This window comes from Panulirus ornatus, chromosome 67 (assembly GCF_036320965.1).
Source record: "Panulirus ornatus isolate Po-2019 chromosome 67, ASM3632096v1, whole genome shotgun sequence".
Taxonomy (NCBI): Eukaryota; Metazoa; Arthropoda; class Malacostraca; order Decapoda; family Palinuridae; genus Panulirus; species Panulirus ornatus.
In genome coordinates this window covers 19,609,977-19,626,766 of record NC_092290.1, presented here as the reverse complement: position 1 = coordinate 19,626,766, position 16,790 = coordinate 19,609,977, and the positions used below count along the sequence as shown (strand labels likewise).

General features: G+C 40.7%; 1 protein-coding gene across 1 annotated transcript in view; it reads left to right on the top strand.

Annotated features, from left to right (window-relative positions):
- Window positions 1–16,790, top strand: part of LOC139747138 (nuclear transcription factor Y subunit alpha-like) — a 211,476-nt gene that overhangs the window by 12,624 nt on the left and 182,062 nt on the right. The gene's annotated exons all lie outside the window — the stretch shown is intronic.

Here is a 16,790-nt window from a genome sequence, read left to right as displayed (position 1 = left end):
ATCCCATACATGTGTACAAACTAACAGTAAAATTTCCTCCTGTTATATAATAACCAGATCTATAGGTTGTTTTCCATTTCTACTTTACCTGTAACTATAAAGTTAACAAAACTACAATTAATCAAAATAAGAATACAAAGGAATGCAAACAGCAGCAAACTACTTGGTCCTTTTGAGAGTTTGTGATAGTGGATAGGAAAAGAAAAAGGCTTTCATGCGTTGGGCTTTATTTGTGTAACAAATACTATTACTTGTGGGGATAGGCAAGAAAGAATACTTCCCACGTATTCCCTGCATGTCATAAAAGGTGACTAAATGGGGAGGGAGCAGGAGGCTGGAAATCCTCCCCTCGTTTTTTACTCTTCCAAAAGAAGGGATGGAGAAGGGGACCAGGTGAGGATTTTCCCTCTTAGGCGCAGTCCTCTGTTCTTAACGCTACCTCGCTAATGTGGGGAACGGCGAATATGTATGGAAAAAAATTATGGTTGGGATATTATGTGTCTGGTAGCATGGTAGTCTTTTAGAAGTCAGGTGAAACGATTAGGGGTATGGAACTTTTACTGACTATCCTTGTTCACAATTTAGACATTTTTGTCATTTCTGTTCCACATATTTTTCTTTCTACCAATAGCTGAGCATAAGTCCTAATAAGTCCCTGGAGAAATGGGCTCATGAACTTGCTTAAAAGCAAGAAAAGTGTCCACAAGTGATATCACGACATACTGGCAGGGTTTAGTCCTGCATCTGGACACTTTTTCTTCCTTCTAACATCCTCTCTAAAAAGCTGGGTCTGGTCAACCTTGGAAAACCAGGAAGCCAACAAAACCTGACTGGAATGGATATTTCTACAGATTGCATTTCATTAGGTTACCTATCAATTGTCTTAAGTCAACCAGAACCACCATCTTTTCATGGAAGAATAGCTTAAAAAGTAAACCTTAAAATCTTGCTTGTAAACACTTTGTCTTGCTTTTAAGAAAGTACAGGCCTTTTCTTCCTGGGACCACTCAGGACCCAGAGTTAATTACCAGTAGTATTGGATTTATTTTTCATATGCCATTTCCTGAGATAGCATTAAGAACAGATGACTGAGCCGTAGAAGTAAAAAAATCCTCATTTGGCTCTCTTCTCTCCTTTTTTATTCTGGAAAAGTAAAACAGGAGGGGAAGATTTCCAGCACCCCATTCCCACCCCTTTTTGTCACCTACAACATACAAGAAATATGTGGGCAGTATTGTTTCTCCCCTATCTGCATAACAAAAATACAAATACCATTAAACATAACAACAGTGAACAAAGTTGCATCCCTCCATACAGTGGGGTGACTGAGAGGGCAAATCTTCTTATTTGACGTTTGAAACTGTACAATGCTGCCAGTCATATGGCATCCTCACAATAATAGGATGTGTTCCACAAATAAAACTTTACACTTGAAAGCCACTTTGGAGGGACCACAGTGTGGTAAGAATGGGAAAAGTACACATAATATAATGAGAATTACCAGTAAAATTTAAGCATAACTAAGGAAAAATTAATGCCATTTGTAGATGCGAAAGTCTGTAGAATTATAGACGACACTAATGGCTTTGCTTTCATCCTACACATTGACTACATCATAACATTTACAGTTGTTAGCAGAGGTGTCAGACTAACAACTATCTTAAAAACCATTTTATGAATCAGATTAAGTGGTGATACTCTTGATTTACAAAATTATCCTAAAATTAATGATGGTTTTTACAAGTTTGATACTGCTACACTGGTAAACTTCCAGTCCTGTGCAACCTTCCCAACAGTGACTTATTTCACATGTTTTAGCAGTCCATTTCTGATATTCATATTTTAATATTTAGCAATAATGTGAATGGTGAATTAGATAAGTTAATTTATGGATCTGGAGAAGGCATATGATAGAGTTGATAGAGATGCTCTGTGGAAGGTATTAAGAATATATGGTGTGGGAGGCAAGTTGTTAGAAGCAGTGAAAAGTTTTTATCGAGGATGTAAGGCATGTGTACGTGTAGGAAGAGAGGAAAGTGATTGGTTCTCAGTGAATGTAGGTTTGCGGCAGGGGTGTGTGATGTCTCCATGGTTGTTTAATTTGTTTATGGATGGGGTTGTAAAGGAGGTAAATGCAAGAGTCCTGGAAAGAGGGGCAAGTATGAAGTCTGTTGGGGATGAGAGAGCTTGGGAAGTGAGTCAATTGTTGTTCGCTGATGATACAGCGCTGGTGGCTGATTCATGTGAGAAACTGCAGAAGCTGGTGACTGAGTTTGGTAAAGTGTGTGGAAGAAGAAAGTTGAGAGTAAATGTGAATAAGAGCAAGGTTATTAGGTACAGTAGGGGTGAGGGTCAAGTCAATTGGGAGGTGAGTTTGAATGGAGAAAAACTGGAGGAAGTGAAGTGTTTTAGATATCTGGGAGTGGATCTGTCAGCGGATGGAACCATGGAAGCGGAAGTGGATCATAGGGTGGGGGAGGGGGCGAAAATTTTGGGAGCCTTGAAAAATGTGTGGAAGTCGAGAACATTATCTCGGAAAGCAAAAATGGGTATGTTTGAGGGAATAGTGGTTCCAACAATGCTGTATGGTTGCGAGGCGTGGGCTATGGATAGAGATGTGCGCAGGAGGATGGATGTGCTGGAAATGAGATGTTTGAGGACAATGTGTGGTGTGAGGTGGTTTGATCGAGTAAGTAACGTAAGGGTAAGAGAGATGTGTGGAAATAAAAAGAGCGTGGTTGAGAGAGCAGAAGAGGGTGTTTTGAAATGGTTTGGGCACATGGAGAGAATGAGTGAGGAGAGATTGACCAAGAGGATATATGTGTCGGAGGTGGAGGGAACGAGGAGAAGAGGGAGACCAAATTGGAGGTGGAAAGATGGAGTGAAAAAGATTTTGTGTGATCGGGGCCTGAACATGCAGGAGGGTGAAAGGAGGGCAAGAAATAGAGTGAATTGGAGTCATGTGGTATACAGGGGTTGACGTGCTGTCAGTGGATTGAAGCAAGGCATGTGAAGCGTCTGGGGTAAACCATGGAAAGCTGTGTAGGTATGTATATTTGCGTGTGTGGACGTGTGTATGTACATGTGTATGGGGGGGGGGGGTTGGCCATTTCTTTCGTCTGTTTCCTTGCGCTACCTCGCAAACGCGGGAGACAGCGACAAAGTATAAAAAAAAAAAAAAAAAAAAAAAAAAAAGACTTTTGTCTGATTTTTTTTCTTAAAGGCTGCATTATCTCACTGACACAGAAGGCAGTGATCAGGTGTGTGTGTGTGTATGTGTGGGGGATGCATTATCATTTTATCTTTCTTTTCTGTCATGATATGTGCTGTTTTCCTATGGGGCAGGGTGGCATTGGGCATGGATGACGGCGAGCAAGTATGGATGTATCGTGTGATCTTATATGTATATGTCTGTGTATATATATTGTATATGTTGATATGTATTATGTATGTGTATATGAGGGGATGGCCATTCTTTGTATGTTTCTGGTGCTACCTCGCTGATGCAGGAAAAAACCGATTAAGTTATAATAAAAAAAATACTAAATGAAATATATATATATATATTATATATATATAATATATATATAATATATATATATATATATATTTTTTCATACTATTCACCATTTCCCGCGTTAGCGAGGTTGCGTTAAGAACAGAGGACTGGGCCTTTGAGGGAATATCCTCACCTGGCCCCCTTCTCTGTTCCTTCTTTTGGAAAATTAAAAAAAAGCGAGAGGGAAGGATTTCCAGCCACCTGCTCCCAAAATATATATAAAATATATATATATAGCAAATGGGAACTTCAGTGAAAGGGCGCTAATGGGGAGGTGATAACAAGTAGTGGTGATTTGAGAAGGAGATGGAGTGAGTAATTTTGAAGGTTTGTTGAATGGTTTGATGATAGAGTGGCAGATTATAGGGTGTTTTGGTCGAGGTGGTGTGCAAAGTGAGAGGGTAGGGAAAAATGATTTGGTAAACAGAGAAGAGGTAGTAAAGCTTTGCGGAAGATGAAAGCCGGCAAGGCAGCTGGTTTGGGGTGGTATTGCAGTGGAATCTATTAAAAACGGGGGTGACTGTTTTTGTTGACTGGTTGGTAAGGTTATTTAATGTATGTATGACTCATGGTTAGGTGCTGAGGATTGGCGTAATGCGTGCATAGTGCCATTGTACAAAGGCAAAGGGGATAAGAGTGAGTGCTCAAATTAAAAGAGGTATAAGTTTGTTGGGGTATTCCTGGTAAATTATATGGGAGGGTATTGATTGAGAGGGTGAAGGCATGTACAGAGCATCAGATTGGGGGAAAAGCAGTGTGGTTTCAGAAGTGGTAGAGGATGTGTGGATCAGGTGTTTGCTTTGAAATATGTGTGAGAAATACTTAGAAAAGCAAATAGATTTGTATGTAGCATTTATGGATCTGGAGAAGGCATATGATAGCGAGTTGATAAGAGATGCTCTATGGAAGGTATTAAGAATATATGATGGGAGGCAAGTTGTTGGAAGCAGTGAAAAGTTTTTATCGAGGATGTAAGGCATGTGTATGAGTAGGAATAGAGGAAAGTGATAGGTTTCCAGTGAATGTCAGTTTGGGCAGGGGTGCGTGATGTCTCCAAGGTTGTTTGATTTCTTTATGGATGGGGTTGTTAAGGAGGTAATGCAAAGGGTTTTGGAGAGAGGTGCAAGTGTGCAGTCTGTTGTGGATGAGAGGGCTTGGGAAGTGAGTCAGTTGTTTGCTGATGATACAGCGCTGGTTGCTGATTCGGGTGAGAAACTGCAGAAGCTTGTGACTGAGTTTGGTAAAGTGTGTGACAGGAGAAAGCTGAGAGTAAATGTGAATAAGAGCAAGGTTATTAGGTGCAGTAGGGTTGAGGGACAAATCAATTGGGAGATAAGTTTGAATGGAGAAAAACTGGAGGAAGCGAAGTGTTTTAGATATCTGGGAGTGGATTTGGCACCGGATGGAACCATGGAAGCGGAAGTGAGTTACAGGGTGGGGGAGGGGGCGAAAGTGCTGGGAGAATTGAAGAATGTGTGGAAGGCGAGAACTTTATCTCAGAAAGCAAAAATAGGTATGTTTGAAGGAATAGTGGTTCCAACAATGTTATATGGTTGCGAGGCGTGGGGTATAGATAGAGTTGTGCGGAGGAGGGTGGATGTGTTGGAAATGAGATGTTTGAGGACAGTATGTGGTGTGAGGTGGTTTGATCGAGTAAGTAATGGAAGGGTAAGAGAGAGGTGCAGTAATAAAAAGAGTGTGGTTGAGAGAGCAGAAGAGGGTCTTTTGAATTGGTTTGGTCACATGGAGAGAATGAGTGAGGAAAGATTGACAAAGAGGATATATGCGTCAGAGGTGGAGGGAATGAGGAGAATTGGGAGACCAAATTGGAGGTGGAAAGATGGAGTGAAAAAGGTTTTGAGTGATCAGGGCCAGAACATGCGGGGGGGGGGGGGGGTGAAAGGCGTGCAAGGAATAGAGTGAATTGGAACAATGTGGTATACCATGGTTGACGTGCTGTCAATGGATTGAACCAGGGCTTGTGAAGCATCTGTGAGGCCTGGATGTGGAAAGGGAGCTGTGGTTTCGGTGCATTATTACATGACAGCTAGAGACTGAGTGTGAACGAATGTGGCCTTGTCTTTTCCTAGCGCTACCTCGAGCACATGCAGGGAAACAGATGAAAGAATGGCCCAACCCACCCACATACACATGTATATACATACACATCCACACATACATACCTATACATCTCAACGTATACATATATATACACACACAGACATATACATATATACACAATTCATACTGTCTGGCCTTATTCATTCCCTTCCACTCCCCGCCACACATGAAATGAAAACCCCCTCCCCCCGCATGTGAGCGAGGTAGTGCAGGGAAAAGACAACAAAGGCCACATTGATTCACACTTAGTCTCTAGCTGTCATGTATAATGCACCAAAACCACAGCTCCCTTTCCACATCCAGGCCCCAAAGAACTTTCCATGGTTTACCCCAGATGTTTCACATGCCCTGGTTCATTCCATTGACAGCACGTCAAGCCCTGTATATCACATTGATCCAATTCACTCTATTTCTTGCACGCCTTTCACCCTCCTTCCCCCAAAATTATAAACTAACTAAGCCAGTGATAAGCTCAAACACAAGTGATACACAAAAACTGTATCACAGGGTATTTTGCAATTTTCATTTTTTTATCTTAAATACAGTTAAAGGTTCCTAACATCAGTCATTTTTATTTATTTTATTTTTCTTTGTCGCTGTCTCCCGCGTTTGCGAGGTAGCGCAAGGAAACAGACGAAAGAAATGGCCCAACCCACCCCCATACACATGTATATACATACATGTCCACACACGCAAATATACATACCTATACATCTCAATGTACACATATATATACACACACAGACACATACATATATACCCATGCACACAATTCACACTGTCTGCCTTTATTCATTCCCATCGCCACCTCGCCACACATGGAATACCATCCCCCTCCCCCTCATGTGTGCGAGGTAGCGCTAGTAAAAGACAACAAAGGCCCCATTCGTTCACACTCAGTCTCTAGCTGTCATGCAATAATGCTGGAAACCACAGCTCCCTTTCCACATCCAGGCCCCACACAACTTTCCATGGTTTACCCCAGACGCTTCACATGCCCTGATTCAATCCACTGACAGCACGTCAACCCCGGTATACCACATCGATCCAATTCACTCTATTCCTCGCCCGCCTTTCACCCTCCTGCATGTTCAGGCCCCGATCACTCAAAATCTTTTTCACTCCATCTTTCCACCTCCAATTTGGTCTCCCACTTCTCCTCGTTCCCTTCACCTCCGACACATATATCCTCTTGGTCAATCTTTCCTCACTCATTCTCTCCATGTGCCCAAACCATTTCAAAACACCCTCTTCTGCTCTCTCAACCACGCTCTTTTTATTTCCACACATCTCTCTTACCCTTACATTACTTACTCGATCAAACCAGCTCACACCACACATTGTCCTCAAACATCTCATTTCCAGCACATCCACCCTCCTGCGCACAACTCTATCCATAGCCCACGCCTCGCAACCATACAACATTGTTGGAACCACTATTCCTTCAAACATACCCAATTTTGCTTACCGAGATAATGTTCTCGACTTCCACACATTCTTCAAGGCTCTCAGGATTTTTGCCCCCTCCCCCATCCTATGATTCACTTCCGCTTCCATGGTTCCATCCGCTGCCAGATCCACTCCCAGATATCTAAAACACTTTACTTCCTCCAGTTTTTCTCCATTCAAACTTACCTCCCAATTGACTTGACTCTCAACCTTACTGTACCTAATAACCTTGCTCTGATTCACATTTACTCTTAACTTTCTTCTTTCACACACTTTACCAAACTCAGTCACCAGCTTCTGCAGTTTCTCACATGAATCAGCCACTAGCGCTGTATCATCAGGGAACAACAACTGACTCACTTCCCAAGCTCTCTCATGCACAACAGACTTCATACTTGCCCCTCTTTCCAAAACTCTTGCATTCACCTCCCTAACAACCCCATCCATAAACAATTTAAACAACCATGGAGACATCACACACCCCTGCCGGAAACCTACATTCACTGAGAACCAATCACTTTCCTCTCTTCCTACACGTACACATGCTTTACATCCTCGATAAAAACTTTTCACTGCTTATAACAACTTGCCTCCCACACCATATATTCTTAATACCTTCCACAGAGCATCTCTATCAACTCTATCATATGCCTTCTCCAGATCCATAAATGCTACATTCAAATCCATTTGCTTTTCTAAGTATTTCTCACATACATTCTTCAAAGCAAACACCTGATCCACACATCCTCTACCACTTCTGAAACCACACTGCTCTTCCCCAATCTGATGCTCTGTACATGCCTTCACCCTCTCAATCAATACCCTCCCATATAATTTACCAGGAATACTCAACAAACTTATACCTCTGTAATTTGAGCACTCACTCTTATCTCCTTTGCCTTTGTACAATGGCACTATGCACACATTCCGCCAATCCTCAGGCACCTCACCATGAGTCATACATACATTAAATAACCTTACCAACCAGTCAACAATACAGTCACCCCCTTTTTTAATACATTCTACTGCAATACCATCCAAACCTGCTGCCTTGCCGGCTTTCATCTTCCGCAAAGCTTTTACTACCTCTTCTCTGTTTACCAAATCATTTTCCCTAACCCTCTCACTTTGCACACCACCTCGACCAAAACACCCTATATCTGCCACTCTATCATCAAACACATTCAACAAACCTTCAAAATACTCCCTTCATCTCCTTCTCACATCACCACTACTTGTTATCACCTCCCCATTAGCGTCCTTCACTGAAGTTCCCATTTGCTCCCTTGTCTTACACACTTTATTTACCTCCTTCCAGAACATCTTTTTATTCTCCGTAAAATTTAATGATACTCTCTCACCCCAACTCTCATTTGCCCTCTTTTTCACCTCTTGCACCTTTCTCTTGACCTCCTGTCTCTTTCTTTTATACATCTCCCACTCAATTGCATTTTTTCCCTGCAAAAATCGTCCAAATGCCTCTCTCTTCTCTTTCACTAATAATCTTACTTCTTCATCCCACCACTCTCTACCCTTTCTAATCAACCCACCTCCCATGCTTCTCATGCCACAAGCATCTTTTGTGCACTCCATCACTGATTCCCAAAATACATTCCATTCCTCCCCCACTCCCCTTACTTCCATTGTTCTCACCTTTTTCCATTCTGTACTCAGTCTCTCCTAGTACTTCCTCACACAAGTCTCCCTCCCAAGCTCACTTACTCTCACCACCCTCTTCAGCCCAACATTCACTCTTCTTTTCTGAAAACCCATACAAATCTTCACCTTAGCCTCCACAAGATAATGATCAGACATCCCTCCAGTTGCACCTCTCAGCACATTAACATCCAAAAGTCTCTCTTTCGCGCGCCTGTCAATTAACACGTAATACAATAACGCTCTCTGGCCATCTCTCCTACTTACATACGTATACTCATGTATATCTCGCTTTTTAAACCAGGTATTCCCAATCACCAGTCCTTTTTCAGCACATAAATCTACAAGCTCTTCACCATTTCCATTTACAACACTGAACACCCCATGTATACCAATTATTCCCTCAACTGCCACATTACTCACCTTTGCATTCAAATCACCCATCACTATAACCCGGTCTTGTGCATCAAAACCACTAACACACTCATTCAGCTGCTCCCAAAACACTTGCCTCTCATGATCTTTCTTCTCATGCCCAGGTGCATATGCACCAATAATCACCCATCTCTCTCCATCAACTTTCAGTTTTACCCATATTAATCGAGAATTTACTTTCTTACATTCTATCACATACTCCCACAACTCCTGTTTCAGGAGTACTGCTACTCCTTCCCTTGCTCTTGTCCTCTCACTAACCCCTGACTTTACTCCCAAGACATTCCCAAACCACTCTTCCCCTTTACCCTTGAGCTTCATTTCACTCAGAGCCAAAACATCCAGGTTCCTTTCCTCAAAGAGAAAAGTCTGAAAACAAACGCAGAACACCTTCTGGTATACTTTGAGCTTCAAAGGTCCAAAGTCACTTATTAGAATAGTGCCTTACTCTGCTTTCCAGCTAGGTTTTACAAGCTGATCTTTTATGAGTTTGGTAAAGTGTGTGAAAGAAGAAAGTTAAGAGTAAATGTGAATAAGAGCAAGGTTATTAGGTACAGTAGGGTTGAGGGTCAAATCAATTGGGAGGTAAGTTTGAATGGAGAAAAACTGGAGGAAGTAAAGTGTTTTAGATATCTGGGAGTGGATCTGGCAGCGGATGGAACCATGGAAGCGGAAGTGGATCATAGGGTGGGGGAGGGGGCGAAAATTCTGGGAGCCTTGAAGAATGTGTGGAAGTCGAGAACATTATCTCGGAAAGCAAAAATGGGACATACTACCTATCTCTCCTTTTTTCACATCTTGGTTACATCCACACACATTTAGACACCCCAATCTGAGTCTACGAGGAGGATGAGCACTCCGTGCGTGACTCCTTCTGTTTCCCATTTTTAGAAAGTTAAAATACAAGGAGGGGAGGATTTCTGGCCCTCTGCTCCCATCCCCTCATTCTCATAAAATTGAATACAACTGTATAACTGAAATAAGTTTATTATGAGACCAGCAACCATTTTTGAATGAAAATGTATATTATATTTGATAGCATAATACAGCTGATAGCAATGAATGATTAAGGAGGAATTTTTGATGATACAAATTGAAAAGCTTTTGAAAAAAATTTCATTGTAAACATATATCAGTTTTGAGAAAGTGGTGAAATTGACAAGATTATTAAATCTACATAGATTTGCATTATTTCTTTTTCTTGTAAGGGATTAAAAAGGTATTAATCATCATTACATTTACTGTGTATTGTATAGCTCAAGGTGGTAGGGGGTAATGCTCCATTGTCCTCTCTCTGGATACACACCCTGATCACAGGACACATACCAACCAGACACTTGCCTGTAGTCACTAGTCCTCCACAGGAAGCTATAATGGTTACTTAGTGTAATATCAGGAGAAACAAGAAACATGGAAAACTTGATATGAGGTTGAGATCAGTCCTAGATAAACCAAGAATAGATGATTAAGGAATGGAGATGGCAGTTTAAATAGTCTCATTCATCAAGCATGATATATAGTGAGCACTTTGTGCAAAAGACATTTTACTAGGCATGTAATGTATAACATTCTTTGACAAGTAGATTTATTATTCAGTTCTTTACATAAATCTTTGCATTAACAAAATGATATTCAAAGGTATTGGATGGATTCAGTCAGGTACATAATTTGACAATGGTTATCAATATTACTGGATGGTTTAAAACAAGTGTTTATCTTCATAACATCTATAGGGCATTTACAAAAATTACTAACTAAAAAAAAATATTCTATATTAATAATCTAAATAGTTAGTTAAGTAACATTAAAATCAACCAGCCTGGATGATATACATGAATAATCAGCAAAGTAACATTAAAATCAACCAGCCTGGATGATATATACATGTTCTAGAAATATACGTCTTAACTAGGACATGTACATCTTCACTGACAGTCAAGATTATAGACATATACATCTTAGCTAGGACATATACATCTTCACTAACAGTCAAGATTCTAAGTCTATTCACCAGTATGTTTAATGTATTACAATGCTTAACTAAGGCAAAATATATGTTTAATGTGTTATGATACATATCAAAGGCAAAATACTTGATCTTGCTCTTTGCTTTTATTTTTTTATTGAAATTTTAATGTCTTGTTTCCAGATTTTGTTTTCAAATTTTCTCCAAATGGACAAATAAAGAAATTAAAGGATAAATACAATTCTGTTTAAATCAAGGGCAAATTATGAATACATCCCATACATGTGTACAAACTAACAGTAAAATTTCCTCCTGTTATATAATAACCAGATCTATAGGTTGTTTTCCATTTCTACTTTACCTGTAACTATAAAGTTAACAAAACTACAATTAATCAAAATAAGAATACAAAGGAATGCAAACAGCAGCAAACTACTGGGTCCTTTTGAGAGTTTGTGATAGTGGATAGGAAAAGAAAAAGGCTTTCATGCGTTGGGCTTTATTTGTGTAACAAATACTATTACTTGTGGGGATAGGCAAGAAAGAATACTTCCCACGTATTCCCTGCATGTCATAAAAGGTGACTAAATAGGGAGGGAGCAGGAGGCTGGAAATCCTCCCCTTGTTTTTTACTCTTCCAAAAGAAGGGATGGAGAAGGGGACCAGGTGAGGATTTTCCCTCTTAGGCGCAGTCCTCTGTTCTTAACGCTACCTCGCTAATGTGGGAAACGGCGAATATGTATGGAAAAAAATTATGGTTGGGATATTATGTGTCTGGTAGCATGGTAGTCTTTTAGAAGTCAGGTGAGACGATTAGGGGTATGGAACTTTTACTGACTATCCTTGTGCACAATTTAGACATTTTTGTCATTTCTGTTCCACATATTTTTCTTTCTACCAATAGCTGAGCATAAGTCCTAATAAGTCCCTGGAGAAATGGGCTCATGTACTTGCTTAAAAGCAAGAAAAGTGTCCACAAGTGATATCACGACATACTGGCAGGGTTTAGTTCTGCATCTGGACACTTTTTCTTCCTTCTAACATCCTCTCTAAAAAGCTGGGTCTGGTCAACCTTGGAAAACCAGGAAGCCAACAAAACCTGACTGGAATGGATATTTCTACAGATTGCATTTCATTAGGTTACCTATCAATTGTCTTAAGTCAACCAGAACCACCATCTTTTCACGGAAGAATAGCTTAAAAAGTAAACTTAAAATCTTGCTTGTAAACACTTTGTCTTGCTTTTAAGAAAGTACAGGCCTTTTCTTCCTGGGACCACTCAGGACCCAGAGTTAATTACCAGTAGTATTGGATTTATTTTTCATATGCCATTTCCTGAGATAGCATTAAGAACAGATGACTGAGCCGTAGAAGTAAAAAAATCCTCATTTGGCTCTCTTCTCTCCTTTTTTTTTTCTGGAAAAGTAAAACAGGAGGGGAAGATTTCCAGCACCTCATTCCCACCCCTTTTTGTCACCTACAACATACAAGAAATATGTGGGCAGTATTGTTTCTCCCCTATCTGCATAACAAAAATAAAAATACCATTAAACATAACAACAGTGAACAAAGTTGCATCCCTCCATACAGTGGGGTGACTGAGAGGGCAAATCTTCTTATTTGACGTTTGAAACTGTACAATGCTGCCAGTCATATGGCATCCTCACAATAATAGGATGTGTTCCACAAATAAAACTTTACACTTGAAAGCCACTTTGGAGGGACCACAGTGTGGTAAGAATGGGAAAAGTACACATAATATAATGAGAATTACCAGTAAAATTTAAGCATAACTAAGGAAAAATTAATGCCATTTGTAGATGCGAAAGTCTGTAGAATTATAGACGACACTAATGGCTTTGCTTTCATCCTACACATTGACTACATCATAACATTTACAGTTGTTAGCAGAGGTGTCAGACTAACAACTATCTTAAAAACCATTTTATGAATCAGATTAAGTGGTGATACTCTTGATTTACAAAATTATCCTAAAATTAATGATGGTTTTTACAAGTTTGATACTGCTACACTGGTAAACTTCCAGTCCTGTGCAACCTTCCCAACAGTGACTTATTTCACATGTTTTAGCAGTCCATTTCTGATATTCATATTTTAATATTTAGCAATAATGTGAATGGTGAATTAGATAAGTTAATATATATTTCAAAGACTTTTGTCTGATTTTTTTTCTTAAAGGCTGCATTATCTCACTGACACAGAAGGCAGTGATCAGGTGTGTGTGTGTATGTGTGGGGGATGCATTATCATTTTATCTTTCTTTTCTGTCATGATATGTGCTGTTTCCTATGGGGCAGGGTGGCATTGGGCATGGATGACGGCGAGCAAGTATGGATGTATTCGTGTGTCTATATGTATATGTCTGTGTATATATATGGATCTGGAGAAGGCATATGATAGAGTTGATAGAGATGCTCTGTGGAAGGTATTAAGAATATATGGTGTGGGAGGCAAGTTGTTAGAAGCAGTGAAAAGTTTTTATCGAGGATGTAAGGCATGTGTACGTGTAGGAAGAGAGGAAAGTGATTGGTTCTCAGTGAATGTAGGTTTGCGGCAGGGGTGTGTGATGTCTCCATGGTTGTTTAATTTGTTTATGGATGGGGTTGTTAGGGAGGTAAATGCAAGAGTCTTGGAAAGAGGGGCAAGTATGAAGTCTGTTGGGGATGAGAGAGCTTGGGAAGTGAGTCAGTTGTTGTTCGCTGATGATACAGCGCTGGTGGCGGATTCATGTGAGAAACTGCAGAAGCTGGTGACGGAGTTTGGTAAAGTGTGTGGAAGAAGAAAGTTGAGAGTAAATGTGAATAAGAGCAAGGTTATTAGGTACAGTAGGGCTGAGGGTCAAGTCAATTGGGAGGTGAGTTTGAATGGTGAAAAACTGGAGGAAGTGAAGTGTTTTAGATATCTGGGAGTGGATCTGTCAGCGGATGGAACCATGGAAGCGGAAGTGGATCATAGGGTGGGGGAGGGGGCGAAAATTTTGGGAGCCTTGAAAAATGTGTGGAAGTCGAGAACATTATCCCGGAAAGCAAAAATGGGTATGTTTGAAGGAATAGTAGTTCCAACAATGCTGTATGGTTGCGAGGCGTGGGCTATGGATAGAGATGTGCGCAGGAGGATGGATGTGCTGGAAATGAGATGTTTGAGGACAATGTGTGGTGTGAGGTGGTTTGATCGAGTAAGTAACGTAAGGGTAAGAGAGATGTGTGGAAATAAAAAGAGCGTGGTTGAGAGAGCAGAAGAGAGTGTTTTAAATGGTTTGGGCACATGGAGAGAATGAGTGAGGAAAGATTGACCAAGAGGATATATGTGTCGGAGGTGGAGGGAACGAGAAGAGGGAGACCAAATTGGAGGTGGAAAGATGGAGTGAAAAAGATTTTGTGTGATCGGGGCCTGAACATGCAGGAGGGTGAAAGGAGGGCAAGGAATAGAGTGAATTGGAGCGATGTGGTATACAGGGGTTGACGTGCTGTCAGTGGATTGAATCAAGGCATGTGAAGCGTCCGGGGTAAACCATGGAAAGCTGTGTAGGTATGTATATTTGTGTGTGTGGACGTGTGTATGTACATGTGTATGGGGGGGGTTGGGCCATTTCTTTCGTCTGTTTCCTTGCGCTACCTCGCAATACGCGGGAGACAGCGACAAAGTATAAAAAAAAAAAAAAAAAAAAAAATATATATGTATATGTTGATATGTATATGTATGTGTATATGAGTGGATGGGCCATTCTTTGTATGTTTCCTGGTGCTACCTCGCTGATGCAGGAAACCGATTAAGTATAATAAAAAAAATACTAAATGAAATATATATATATATATATATATATATATATATATATATATATATATATATATATATTTTTTTTTTCATACTATTCACCATTTCCCGCGTTAGCGAGGTTGCGTTAAGAACAGAGGACTGGGCCTTTGAGGGAATATCCTCACCTGGCCCCCTTCTCTGTTCCTTCTTTTGGAAAATTAAAAAAAAGCGAGAGGGAAGGATTTCCAGCCACCTGCTCCCAAAATATATATATATATATATATATAGCAAATGGGAACTTCAGTGAAGGGCGCTAATGGGGAGGTGATAACAAGTAGTGGTGATGTGAGGAGATGGAGTGAGTATTTTGAAGGTTTGTTGAATGTGTTTGATGATAGAGTGGCAGATATAGGGTGTTTTGGTCGAGGTGGTGTGCAAAGTGAGAGGGTTAGGGAAAATGATTTGGTAAACAGAGAAGAGGTAGTAAAAGCTTTGCGGAAGATGAAAGCCGGCAAGGCAGCTGGTTTGGATGGTATTGCAGTGGAATCTATTAAAAAAGGGGGTGACTGTATTGTTGACTGGTTGGTAAGGTTATTTAATGTATGTATGACTCATGGTTAGGTGCCTGAGGATTGGCGGAATGCGTGCATAGTGCCATTGTACAAAGGCAAAGGGGATAAGAGTGAGTGCTCAAATTACAGAGGTATAAGTTTGTTGAGTATTCCTGGTAAATTATATGGGAGGGTATTGATTGAGAGGGTGAAGGCATGTACAGAGCATCAGATTGGGGAAGAGCAGTGTGGTTTCAGAAGTGGTAGAGGATGTGTGGATCAGGTGTTTGCTTTGAAGAATGTATGTGAGAAATACTTAGAAAAGCAAATGGATTTGTATGTAGCATTCATGGATCTGGAGAAGGCATATGATAGAGTTGATAGAGATGCTCTGTGGAAGGTATTAAGAATATATGGAGTGGGAGGCAAGTTGTTATAAGCAGTGAAAAGTTTTTATCGAGGATGTAAGGCATGTGTACGTGTAGGAAGAGAGGAAAGTGATTGGTTCTCAGTGAATGTAGGTTTGCGGCAGGGGTATGTGATGTCTCCATGGTTGTTTAATTTGTTTATGGATGGGGTTGTTAGGGAGGTGAATGCAAGAGTTTTGGAAAGAGGGGCAAGTATGAAGTCTGTTCTGGATGAGAGAGCTTGGGAAGTGAGTCAGTTGTTGTTCGCTGATGATACAGCGCTGGTGGCTGATTCATGTGAGAAACTGCAGAAGTTGGTGACTGAGTTTGGTAAAGTGTGTGAAAGAAGAAAGTTAAGAGTAAATGTGAATAAGAGCAAGGTTATTAGGTACAGTAGGGTTGAGGGTCAAGTCGATTGGGAGGTAAGTTTGAATGGAGAAAAACTGGAGGAAGTAAAGTGTTTTAGATATCTGGGAGTGGATCTGGCAGCGGATGGAACCATGGAAGTGGAAGTGAATCATAGGGTGGGGGAGGGGGCGAAAATCCTGGGAGCATTGAAGAATGTTTGGAAGTCGAGAACATTATCTCAGAAAGCAAAAATGGGTATGTTTGAAGGAATAGTGGTTCCAACAATGTTGTATGTTTGCGAGGCGTGGGCTATGGATAGAGTTGTGCACAGGAGGGTGGATGTGCTGGAAATGAGATGTTTGAGGACAATGTGTGGTGTGAGGTGGTTTGATCGAGTAAGTAATGTAAGGGTAAGAGAGATGTGTGGAAATAAAAAGAGCGTGGTTGAGAGAGCAGAAGAGGGTGTTTTGAAATGGTTTGGGCACATGGAGAGAATGAGTGAGAAAAGATTGACCAAGAGG